At 39.2% G+C, this 12,370-nt stretch overlaps 1 long non-coding RNA gene across 1 annotated transcript in view; it reads right to left on the bottom strand.

Moving 5' to 3' along the window:
• Nucleotides 1-3,226: 3,226 nt before the first annotated feature.
• The window catches only part of LOC135321598 (uncharacterized), a 102,395-nt gene continuing 93,251 nt past the window's right edge, over nt 3,227-12,370 (bottom strand). The window contains exons 3-4 of the long non-coding RNA XR_010381467.1: nt 12,236-12,291; nt 3,227-3,369 (exon numbers count right to left, since the gene is read on the bottom strand). This is a non-coding gene — a long non-coding RNA (uncharacterized LOC135321598). The remainder of the gene's footprint in view (nt 3,370-12,235; nt 12,292-12,370) is intronic.

The raw sequence follows: 12,370 nt of genomic DNA, 5'->3' as shown, positions 1-12,370 counted from the left end.
CCACTTCTTCAAGGAGCCATAGTTCTTTTTATTGGAGAGTGGTATTCAGAAATCAACATCTGGATACCAGGGGTGCTCACTGCCACTGGGTTGTCACTGCTTCTACACCCTCTTACAGCCAGGACCAAATACTTGCATGCCTACTAACCTCTATATACACACATATATAATTGATTCTGTATCTATCTCTCTGTATACATTTTAAAATAAACACAAGTTCATATTGATGCCTCAGACTAATTTAGCACCAGATAGTGTATCCTAGACTCCCCCATGCTTGTTTGTAACATCTTTTCTTGACAGTGTGAAAACTGGGTTTTATTATAACTTATATGCTTACTTATTAAGCTTTGCTATATGTGTATATTCTAACCTATACATATGTATGAAGTAAGTTTACTACCTAGAGGACGATTCAGTTCTTTTTTGGTTTAGCCAAAACACTGTCGTCAAAACACTGTTTTCCAAATTACTTAGATCCTTTCCCCCCATTCCTTCAGTGAGGTTATGCTGTGAGTTTGTAATACATTTAGATTCTTTTGTCATCATCTGCATTCTACCCTGAATCCCCAGACATTCCAGTTGATATATTTTGAGTGCATACACTTGAGTTCACATTTTGTTACCTATAGTCCTATGGGTTTTAACAAACGCATAGAGTAATATGCCCATCACCTGTCACAATAACACGTATGGTAAGTGCAGGTTTAACTTTGTAAGAAAACTGCTAAACTGTCTCCTAAAGTGACTACTATTTTATATTCCCAATAGCAATGAATGAGAGTTCTTTTGAAGGATTTATAGTTTTATGGTTTTCATTTAAATCTCAGATTTATTTTTAGTTAATTTTTGTATGAAGTGTGAGATTTAGTTTTATGTTATTTTGCAGATGAGTGACCAGTTGCTCTAACACCATTTGTTGAAAGGATTATCTTTTTCCACTGAATTGCTTTTTCATCCATGTAAAAACAAGATCAAAAGTCTGTTTTTGAATGGACTACATCTGGACTTCCCATAATGTCCCAGTGGTGTATGTGTCTATCCTGACACTAGTGCCATATGGTGGTGACAACTGTAGCTTGACAGTAAGACTTAGAATTGGGTAGGTTAGGTCCCGCTAACGTTGTTCTTTTTTATCTCTGGCTTTAGGTATCTTGGGACCTTGGAGAGTATGCTTAATAATGATCGGCCTTGAATGAAAGAGCAAATGTGACAGAAAACCTGTTACCCTTTTTAAAAAAATGTATTGAAGTCTAGTCCGTTTACAAGGCTGTATCATGTACTTTTTAAAGAGAGAAAAACATTTTATTGATTTCACAATTCCTCACCCCACCAATTCTTTTCATTTGCCAATGCTACATCTCCCATCAACAATCCTGATTTCTGTTTCTTGGAGGAAAATCACTGTCAAACCTTCTTGAATTCATATATTTTAAAGGATACTTTAAAAAATCAACATTTATATTGATTATAACAAGTGAGAAGTTGGGGAGGGTATAGCCAAGGGATAGAGTACATGCTTAGCATACACAAGGTCCTGGGTTCAATCCTCAGTACCTAATTACCTCCCCGCCCCCAAAAAGTAAAATAATTAAAAAAAAAACAAGTGAGAAAAGCATGTATGCATGTGTTACTCAATACATAAAAAATTCCTATGAACATTTAAAACAGAGATACAACTGTCACATTTTTGAATTTCAGTAAGAAAATACACTTTAATTCTTCACATTATTTATTTGTCCAATTCTCAAGTATCTTAATCTCATAAGGAGTAAACTTTTTTTAATTGGCTGAAATAAAAATAAGCCATTTTTAGTCATAAGAAGGCCTATAAGAGAAAAACCAGACCCCTTTCATTCCTGTTTTTGGTTCAATATTTGCCTTTCTGGCTTTTGTGACAGGCAGGAAATATCCTTGTCTCCTCTATCTTTACATTTTCAAGCTCTCTCTGAAAGAAAGGATTCTTCCAAGAAGGATCACTTTCTCCAAAAAATGCCCGTTCTAAGCACTATGCCACATCAGATTTCAGAAAGTTTTGGGAGATACTAGGTTTGCCTTTCTAGCACTGACTTATACAAGATAAACATCGTCTGTCTAAGAATGTTTCCTTATGCAGGGGTCCTTGTTCAACAATTACGGAAAATTTCAAGACAGCAACAACAGAGCATTAAACCAGGTTTGAGTTCCTTTTGAGCACCAGGTCCTATGCAATTGCTCAGGTCACACACCCACAAAGCCAGAGCTACCAGAAATGCCAAATTAAGAGCAATTTGTGTGATAAGCCACGTACTTAGTCCTTCACATGTCTGGCTCATGTTTTCTTTTCCCCTCTTCTCCTCTCTATTTAAAATCTCATACTTTTAAACACTCTTTATTACTTTGGTCTACAACTCAGATTTTAGAAGTCCACTTCATTCCAACATTCCAATGATTTCAATAATAAAGCAGGTACTCCTCCTAATTAAGTGTCCTTTTTTTTGATAATATAGATCGTTGATATAATATTATGAGAATGACACTGTACCTCTGTGCTCTTCCTCCCAGAAACTCATAAACCCAATCTAATCATAAGAAAAATATCAGAAGCACCCTAATTGAGTCATATTCCATAAACTACCTGATCAGTATTCCTCAAAAATGTCAAGGTCATCAAAAACAAGAGAAATCTGTGAAACTGATTTTCCTAAGTTACATTTCATGGCGATGAAATGTAATGTGAAAACCTGGGTGGGATCATGGGATAGAAAAAGGATTTTAGATAAAAACTAAGGACTTTAATTAAAATATTAAAAATATGGACTTTAGCTAATAATAATGTGTTTATTAATTATGGTTCGTTAATATGGCTCATTAATTGTGACTAATGTACCCTCCTAATATAAAATATTAATAATAGATGAAACTGGGTATGGGGTATAAAGGAACTCTCTGTACTAACTAGGCAACTTTTCTATAAATTTAAATCTATTTCTAAATTTTTTTAAAGGACTAAATTAATTTTTTATTTCTTTATATCACTCATCTGGTAGTAAATAGCTATGTCTCCCCCGTTTTTAACCTGAAAGCCCAAAAGTTTTTATTAAATTCTTTTATGCTTTCCCTTTGCTGAAAATAATTGAAGAAATGTTTAATCAGAGTATTCTTTTACATGATCTCTCTACTTAAAGTTGGTAAAGACATTTTTATTTCAACCCCTTACCTTGAAAGTCATCAAAAGAAGACAGAATAAAAAAAGAAGGAAAAAAATCCATCTTCAATAAAGCAAATGCAATCTTATATGTTTCAAACGTGGAATTCAAGTGTTTCATCCAAAAGCAGCTCCGCTGCTGTCTTTGCTGTTCACTCCTGAAGCCAACTTCTTCCTTGTTCCTTTGGATGAAAATACAAATTCCAGGGGTCTTCTGGTCATTCTCACATAATTAGAAGTCCTCTAATATCTTTAGTTAAACTTTAAAAAAAAGATCTAATTTCAATAATTAATTTCTCCAGCTCAGTAGCTCAGTATATTGAAAAGTTGATCCTCACCCAGAGTTAAGTTCTGTCCCCTCTGGCAAACTTAATCAGGCTACTGGGAGGCACCTCCAATGGTGAAGGGTGGGAATTTTTTCTTCTTTCCATCTGTGCCTTAGTTTTACCCCTCTTTCCTCTTCTCGCTCCCCATGCTTTCTGCCCCTATTGGTCAATGAAGATATGACTAGCCTGGCCCCGTGTAAAGCAGGTGCTCCTTGGGCCTGGCAAATATTTAAAACTGACTCTTAATCTCAGAGGATCCCATTTGGGGTCACAACATTGCTGAAGATGTCTCGTCTACCACCCCCTTGATGAAAGACTGCATCTCCACCCTGGTTGCTAATGTCCTTCCTCAATACTGAGCATCCTGTGGTACCCTTCCAGGCCCTCCTGCCAAGGCCTCCTTACCCTGTAGGCAGCTGTCTTGAACTAGATCTAATAGAAGTCACCCCATCTCTCATTTCTGGCCCACATCTGGCCCATGGAGACACTCATACATTTGGCCCCAATAAGCTCTGGTAGCTTATGTTGTACCTAGGCAATTCTCTTATTCATTCACCCCACTCTCAGAGCAGCCTGCCAGAGTCCCACTCCTTCTAGACGCCTTAATGTGTGGGCCAGGCACCAGTCCCCTGGGCTGCTCAGGTCCGGAGAAGCTGAGTGGACCTGGTGAATCTCCTTGTCCTAGGCTTAGAGTGAGGGGCAGGTCCTCCTCTTCAGGCTTATTATTGAGGGGACTAGAGGCAAAACTGAGAACACCAGCACACTAACAGGTCTCTCAATGAACCGTCCCCTATCCCTAAAGCCTTTTTTTATGTTCTTAATTTTTTTAAAGGTTAACAGTGGGTGTTCAGCTAAGAGCTGAAAAATACAGGTTTGTGACCACTTCCTCCTCTGTGAGTCCTCCTGGTGGCCATGCACCTCACTTTGCAGTGCGCTATCATTTGCCTTGGGGTCTTGGCCAAAACTTAGACTCACATAGTTCCTTTTGTGCACTTTCTTATGTAAGAAGATAAACATAACCAAGGAAATAAACAGAGTACCAAACATACCAGCCAAACACTATGAAATCTGGACCATAATAAAAGAAGAAGCTAAGAACTAATACTTCAGTAGGAATAGAGTTTTCTAATCATGTAAGTGGTGCAATTCTAAGGAAAACTAATTAATTGTCCTTCCATCAGAACAAGTGGTAGGGCTGTAAGTTAGCCAAGGAAGATATGAAGAAAGTCTATGGAGAGATCCAGATTCATATCAAAGAAAGGTGGAGGAGGAGAAACTAAAGGAGGAATTGCACTCAAACCATTTCAATTGTTCACAACCAACCTCAAAAGTCTTTTGTTGTTCTAACTAGCAACGTGGAAGCAACCCAAATGTTAATAATCATCAAAACTAACATTTACAGAGTTTCGTATCATTTTTTAGATTTTTTTTTCTTTTAATGGTGGTACTGGGGATTCACCCCAGGACCTCACGCATGCTAAGCACACATGCACTCTGCTACTGAGTTATACCCACGCCCAAGTTCTTATCACGTGCCAGGCATTTCTCTAAGTGGATTTACGTGTTCTAACTTATTAAATCCATGATCAACCCTGTGAGGTGGGCATCATTACTCTCCCACCTCCCATTTGACAGATGAAGCTATTTTTACTGAAGACACTATTGAGAAGGATGTAGCGCTGCGTGTTCCCAAATGGAAGTATTTGTGTCTTCACACATCTCAGTGAAGGGCACCCTTCAAGCCAAAGGATAAAAATACAATAGCAAAGATAAGACACTGTAAAAATAAAAATCTACACCATGGGATCCTGAGGGGGTAACAAGGATGGCTGCTTTTAAATGGACATACACCGGACGCTGAATAATGGCTTTTGATGTAAAACTCCAGCCTCTCCCTGGTTTGAATACAATGTAGGTATTCTCGAGGTTGGTTTAGCAGGACCTTTCCCAAATATCTTCACCCTGACTACGTGCTCTCACTAGCAACCCTGATTTTACAGAAGAATTAGCCACTGAACTTTAATAAATCTGTGGGTGAAAACTCTTCAGGGAAAGATCGGATCAGCCAACAAAGCAGAATTACAGAATCACAGGAGCTGCTCCACACTTGAGAAGGGACCAAGAGCTCAGCAAGTGAGGAAACAAGGTTTAATGGAGCAAGGGAAAAGATTGCATTCTGCTGACAGGGGCCCAGGGAGAGGCCCGCACACCTGATTACATGTGGCACATTGATGCACGTGCTTCTTTGTGCTTCCTCCCCGCCAGGGTTGTCTGGGGTCCTTGAGGACAGAACCAGAGCCCTGCATTTCTCTTGTGTCCTCCACATGGCTGAAGGCACAGCATGGGCTTAATAAATGCTTCTTTAAAGGGAAAATAAATCAAGAAGATAAAAAAGAAGTTAACAGCTAAAAGGACAATATGACACTTTACAGCATGAGTAACATTTACACGAAAGGATCTTATTCTCTCCTCCCCAGAAAAATGTCCAAAAACTGTCATTTACATACAAGGAGGATATTCAGAGGTAAGACCATTTAATGGATTGGATCTGTGAGAAAACTGCAAGTTCTCTGCCCCCATTTCCAACAGAGGCACACTTGAGGGGTCGGGAGGGGACGGGAGAGAATGAAAAAAAGAGTAAAATAGAGTAAGACTTCTTTTCCTTCTTTACGTGGTATCCAAGTTTACTGAGGCAGAGAGAAGCAGACATTCACAACCTCATCACAGATGAACAGACCATTTGATCAGTTGTCCCTCCCCAGTGCTTAGAAACTCCCTCTGCATGGGTAGAAGTACTATGACCCAGTTTCTTATAGAGAGACCGAACAATCACACAGACCTGGGGCTTTTCCAATATCACATAACTTCTTAGATTCCATCGCCAGTATGCCCACATATCAACCGTCTTTCAGTTGCACATTATTTTTTGCACCTCTTTTTGTTGCCAATAAGTGACTTCTCATATAGATTTACAAAAACATTTTCTGAAAGTGACAGATGTCTTTGGATAATTACTCAATCCAGGGATATTCACGGAGTGCCCAACTTTCTGCCAAGGAGTGTGACAGGTGTTGAGAAACAAAAATATTTTAAGACTCAGCCCTTATCTACAAGTCTTTCCCAGTTCAGTGGGGGAGACCGGCACACATCAGACGGACTATTCCATGATGCAGCAAGCACAGCATTTGTGATTTTCACAGAAAATCAAGAGGGTAATCAGGAGAAAAGCCTAATCTGATCTGGGTGGACTAGGGAAGAGAGGAGGCCAGGGAAGATTTCTAGAGCTCATGATGCCTGAACAGATCTTTCAAATGGCAAAGTCTCAAAAAAAAAGAGGTAAATGAAAGGAAGGGATGAGAGTGAAGTTGTATTACAAGGAGAAGATCATAAACAAAGAACATAGAGATAAAAAACAACATGGCATATGTGCCAAAGCATAAGTATTTCAGGGTTGCTGGGACAATAATTATGGGACAGGGAGCAGGAGGAGGAGGACAGGAAGTCAAGTGAGGGCACAATACAGAGGATCCTGTGAGCCATGCTAAGGATCTGGAAATTTCTCCTATTAGGAGTGGGCAAAGAGTCTAGGAAGATGTTCAAACAGGTTAATGATATGATCCATTTTGTTTTTAAATAAGTCCCTCTAGCAATGATGTGTGTATGGCAACTTGGAAGGGGACAAGAATGAAGGCAGTGAGGTTAGCCTCTAAGTAGTGGTTGAGGCTAAACACGGTGCGCGTGGTGAGTAAAGAAATGGACAAGAGAGACTGGAGGAAAGTTTAAGAGAAAGCAAAGGAAGTTGGATGTGAATTTGACATTAGGGAAAGGAAGAGGGAAAAGTCAAGACTTCAGTGTGGATGCTAAAACCAAGGCTATAAGAGAGGACGGGAAGGGGAGAGAGCTGTGGAGTTAAATATCTGACATGTGTTTGAGTTGCCTCTGGAACACTTAAGTGGAAATATCCAGAAGACAGTTGGGTAAATGGATATGAAGTTTGAGATGGATGCTGGACTAGAGCTACAATTTGGGAGTCAGTTAACCACTTTTGCTTATGACCCACTAAAAATACCCTGCTTGCAAATGCTGCCCAAACTCGCTCTCCTTCGTTAAAAAAATGACCCATGGCTGGCTCCGAGGACCTTCATCTCTAGTTCTTTCAGGGTTTTGTGAGACTGTGATGCTTTTAAAGAACATAAATTCTGAAAGAAGCACCCATTAGTAAAGAAAACAGTAACCCTCCCAGGTACTCATGAGGAGAAGAGCCTGAAGATGTAATAACCATGGAACTGTCTCTATTTCACTAAAACTCCGTGTCAGGTGAACCTAACAATGTCGTTCCTGACTACAGAGCTGATGTGGCTGGAATCAGATGGACTAAAGCCATCTCAGACAGTAAAAAGGCTCTGGCCATTGACAGACTTTAAAAATACCAAGAAGTTTCATATTTTTGACTTAGGCATCTAGCTACTTATAAATCCTTAATTTCTTTCAGAGACAACATGACAATATTATAGCAAAGAAGCTGAAACTAGGAAAAGAAAGAAATCTGCAGCAGTTTTATTTTCACATATTCGGGGGCCTCTGCTTCATTAGACAGTGAGTGTGTCCACGGGGAATCTCCATTAAGCCATTGGTGACACTGGATCTACAGCTCCAAATAGAGTCTGGTTTCTATAACCTCAGAGCACTGAACTAATTCAATTTTAAGGGCAAAGTGCCAGGAGCTAAGAGGATTTGAAGGATAGGAAAAGGCATAATTAGATAAGCTGCCTGACTTAAAATATGAACTACCCTTATGGCCAACAATATGAGCGATGCAAATCTAGAAAGAACAGCCATTTGTCATCGGGAATCTGATGACATTGTTGTCCAGTATTAAAGCTAAAGGGAATGAAGCTTCCATCCCTTGGTTCCACCCAGTCTCATCATACACATCATCACCTGACTTGCCACTCTACAAAATTACCTCCCTAATCTACTTGTCCTTGGAGTCTACAGAGTTTTCATTTACTTATTTCATTTTTGCAACTTGTTTCCTACATCCGGTCACTAGTGTGTCCTCTAGGTTTTTCTGCAACTCTGTGTGTTAGCTTCCATTTTAAGCTGCCCTGGGAGTGTTTCACAAAGCGTCTCCTGCAGAAGGCTCCCTCTTTGTGGATGGAGGAGGCAGGATTATATGGTCAAATAAAAGTGGGAAATTCTATATTTCCCTCTTGCAGATTCAACATGAACATCAGCATACTAAAAGCTCTGTGGGAAAAAATGGAAACTGCTCAGCCTTTTAAATCTAGCATTAAACTTGTTTGATCACAGACTCGTTCTCTTGGAACAAGTATTAACAGGCTTAGAAACCAGGGCTTCAGCGGATCTACTCTGGGAAATAGCCACAGGGGTGAGTGGAGGATGGAAGCCTCACACTACACATTAATAAATAGGAACTGGATAAGTGTTTTAATACAGTTCTGTCTGTTCTATCATCTGTATCCAGAGAACAGAGGATTGATCAGAAACCTGGGCTGCAGCCCTGAATGTGTGACGTTGAGCTTACCACATATCTCACTTCTCTTTCCTTCCTCATGGGTAAGAAACAGTAATGCTGTGACTATGAGTCACTACATATTCATATACTTTAGGAAGTAACAGATGTCGTTTATTAAGTGCCTGCTGTTTGCCAGTATTATGCTAAACTCTTTAAAACATTGCTTTTTAAATTCTCATAATGCCCTATTATTGATACAAGTTTATAGATTTAAAAACTGAGGCTTAGAGAAGGAAGGAACAAACCCAAGATCAACCAACTAGAAAATATACCAGGAATTTAAGACCAGTCTGATGGACTCCAGAACACAAGCTCCTAGCCATGACTGACATCCAGGCTGAGTGCCTCAGGGAAAAGGCAACTTTATTTAGGCATTCCATGTATTTCAGTTTGAACTTTCCTCCATGAAATAACTCACCCAAAAAGCCGTTGTCTCTCACTGAGGGAGAGAAGAGCCAGGTTTTGTCCACCCAGCCTGACAGTCCGGCTTTGCACTCTGTCTCAGGAGAGACCAATGCCCAGCGGGAGAGGTGCAGGGCAGGGGTGGTAGAGTTGGCTGTGGTGGGTCCGAGGTACCACCATATACGCAACATGAAATGAGCAGCATGCCAATATCGAAGCTGGAATTTGTGAGAAAAACACAGTGTTTAAGGAGTCCCCAAAAATGCAGACACTTCATCACAAAGTTGAAAATGTCTTTCATTATCCCATAATCACTGGCCTACAAGGATGATAGAAGATTATTCAGTCCATCCTGTCTCTCTTAGCCACATCAAAGCCATGGTGGTGAGGGTGAGGCTAAGTGGGGGTTTGTTCTAGCAGTAAGAGTGGAGCTAGGAAGGATGAAAGGATTGTTTCTTTGTCCATCAAATACTATTTACTGAATGCCTACTCTTCTAGGCCTTAGGGAGACTATAGAAAAAGAACAAAGTCATGGAGTTTATATCTTTTGCATTGGATTATTGCTCTTAACAATAGGATTATTGCATCTAATTAGATCTCCATTTATTGTCATGTGACTTGGCCCTGATCCTGTGAGAGGAGTACATATTCTACTTGACCTTTGGACTTTGTGCTTGGTTACACGACATGCTTTGGCTAATGGAATCTGAGCAGATGTGACTGTCACATCTGAGGAGAAGTTTTAAATGAGATTTCCTGGTTTGGCTCTGCCTATTTATCTTCCTGCCCTTCATCAGAAAAACACTTTATCTTAGAGAAGGAATGTTTTTTCAACTCCATCCTGAAGTGGAAGCAAGCCTACCAGAGCCTGGGTGTGTTCAGGAGAACTGAGTAATGCTGCAGCCTACCCACAGCCGTCATGTGACACAAGCAAGAGATGAATATTTGTTGCCGCAAGCCACTGAAGTACTGGGGCTATTTGTTGCTGCAGCAAAAGCTGACTGATACACATACTATTTGGGAATACAGCAATATGTAAATATGCACTATGTCAGGTAGCAAAAGTTCTATACAAAAAACTTCAGCAGAGTAAAGTGAAAAGAATAATGTTTGGAGGGGTAGAGTTTGCTATTTTATTAAGTGACTAAGTGAAGGCATTTCTGCCAGAATTGCATTTGATCACAGACCTGAAGGAAGATAGGCCAAGAAACATATAGATAACTGTAAGAAAAACATTCTGGGCAGAGGGAACATCAAAAGTAAAAGCTCTCAAACTACTATATATACAATAGATAAACAACAAAGTCCTACTGTATAGCAGAGGGAGCTATATTCAATATCTTATAAAAACCTGTAATGAAAAAGAATATATATGTATATATATGTATAACTGAATCACTATGCTGTACACCAGAAACTAACACAACATTGTAAATCAGCTATACTTCAATTTAAAAAAAAGCAAAAGCTCTTTTGGGGTGAAGAATATAAGAGATGAGTATAGTTTGGATAATTTTCAGATCCCAACAGGGTATCCAATTGTGGATTATTTATAGTATCTGTAGGAGTGAAGTGGAAACTGGAAGACATTATAGGATTGTAGGATTTTGTTTCTGGAAAAATCATGAAGGTTATCATCTCATATTCTTATTTTGTAAAAAAAGAAATTGCAACTCTGAGAAGTAAAGACATGTGCCTAAAATCACACCAGCAGGCAGATCTTGGATTAGAACCCAAGCTTCCCAGCTCAGTGAAAGTTTGAGAGCTGTGCACCAATGAAAACACACAGCTTGGTGACTGATCTGGGAAGCAATAGAACAATCAGAGGCTGGGAGGAAGCAGGTGGTGCTGCCTGTATCTGAACTGACTAACACCATACTTGGATTCCCCAAGACTAAGCCGTATTGGATACCACTCAGTTGTCACCACTGACCCAATCATAGCTATTTTTAAGGTAACCGCACTTTTAAATGATTGAACAGTTCCAAAATATTTGGTTAGCTAGAGCTCTACCTCTGCATCAAAAGATATTTTTGGAGAATCAATATATGAATTTAAATCATAAACACACTGGAAAAATATTGTTGATTCTAAAAATAATCTTGGTGGGGTGGGTATAGCTCAGTGGTAGAGCACGTGCTTAGCATGCATGAGGTCCTGGGTTCAATCCCCAGTACCTCCATTAAACAAACAAACAAACAAACAAACCTATTAATCCCTCAAAAAAAAAAAACCCCAAAACAAAAAAAGTTAAATGATTTTTAAAAATTAATAAACAAAAATAATCTTGCAGTAGGATAGTCTTTTAAAATATGATATAAAACTCCAAATCATAAAAGAAGCATTGACAGAGTCAATGACATACAAATTTTTAAACATATATATCAAAAGAAATTACAGAGAAGGCAATAAAAATAAAATACAAGGAAAAAAACAGTTGCAACTCAATTGACAGAAAAGAGGTACTTTGTTTAACATAGAAGAAACTTTTAAATTATGGTTAAGAAATAAACAAACAACTCAATAATAAAAGGGGCAGAAGACATGAATAGACAATTCATAAACAGTCAGACACCCTCACACGGTGGTGGGAGAAGCAAGGAGCAGAATTATTTTGTAGATATCTTTGGCAAGATCCATAAAAATATAAAATACTTGTTCTTGTGGTCCAGCAACTCCACACATAAGAGTATGAACTTGAATAAAGTTCTTTCATCTTTACTCTCTGAGTAAATTCTAGTCATTCTTTGAGTAAATATTTAGTGAGTCTTTTCTACGTACCAGGTTCTGTGCTTGGAGCTGGGGACCTGTGATGAGCAGGCAAGTGGAGTTAAGATCTGCAAAAGGACGAGGGTCTGTCATTCAAGGAAACAATCAGGACTCTGTCCTCATGTACTAGAACCTACTCCGACATAG

The sequence above is a fragment of the Camelus dromedarius genome, chromosome 6 (assembly GCF_036321535.1).
Source record: "Camelus dromedarius isolate mCamDro1 chromosome 6, mCamDro1.pat, whole genome shotgun sequence".
Taxonomy (NCBI): Eukaryota; Metazoa; Chordata; class Mammalia; order Artiodactyla; family Camelidae; genus Camelus; species Camelus dromedarius.
The sequence above is the reverse complement of the archived record's forward strand: the minus strand, read 5'-3'. Positions and strand labels throughout refer to the sequence as shown.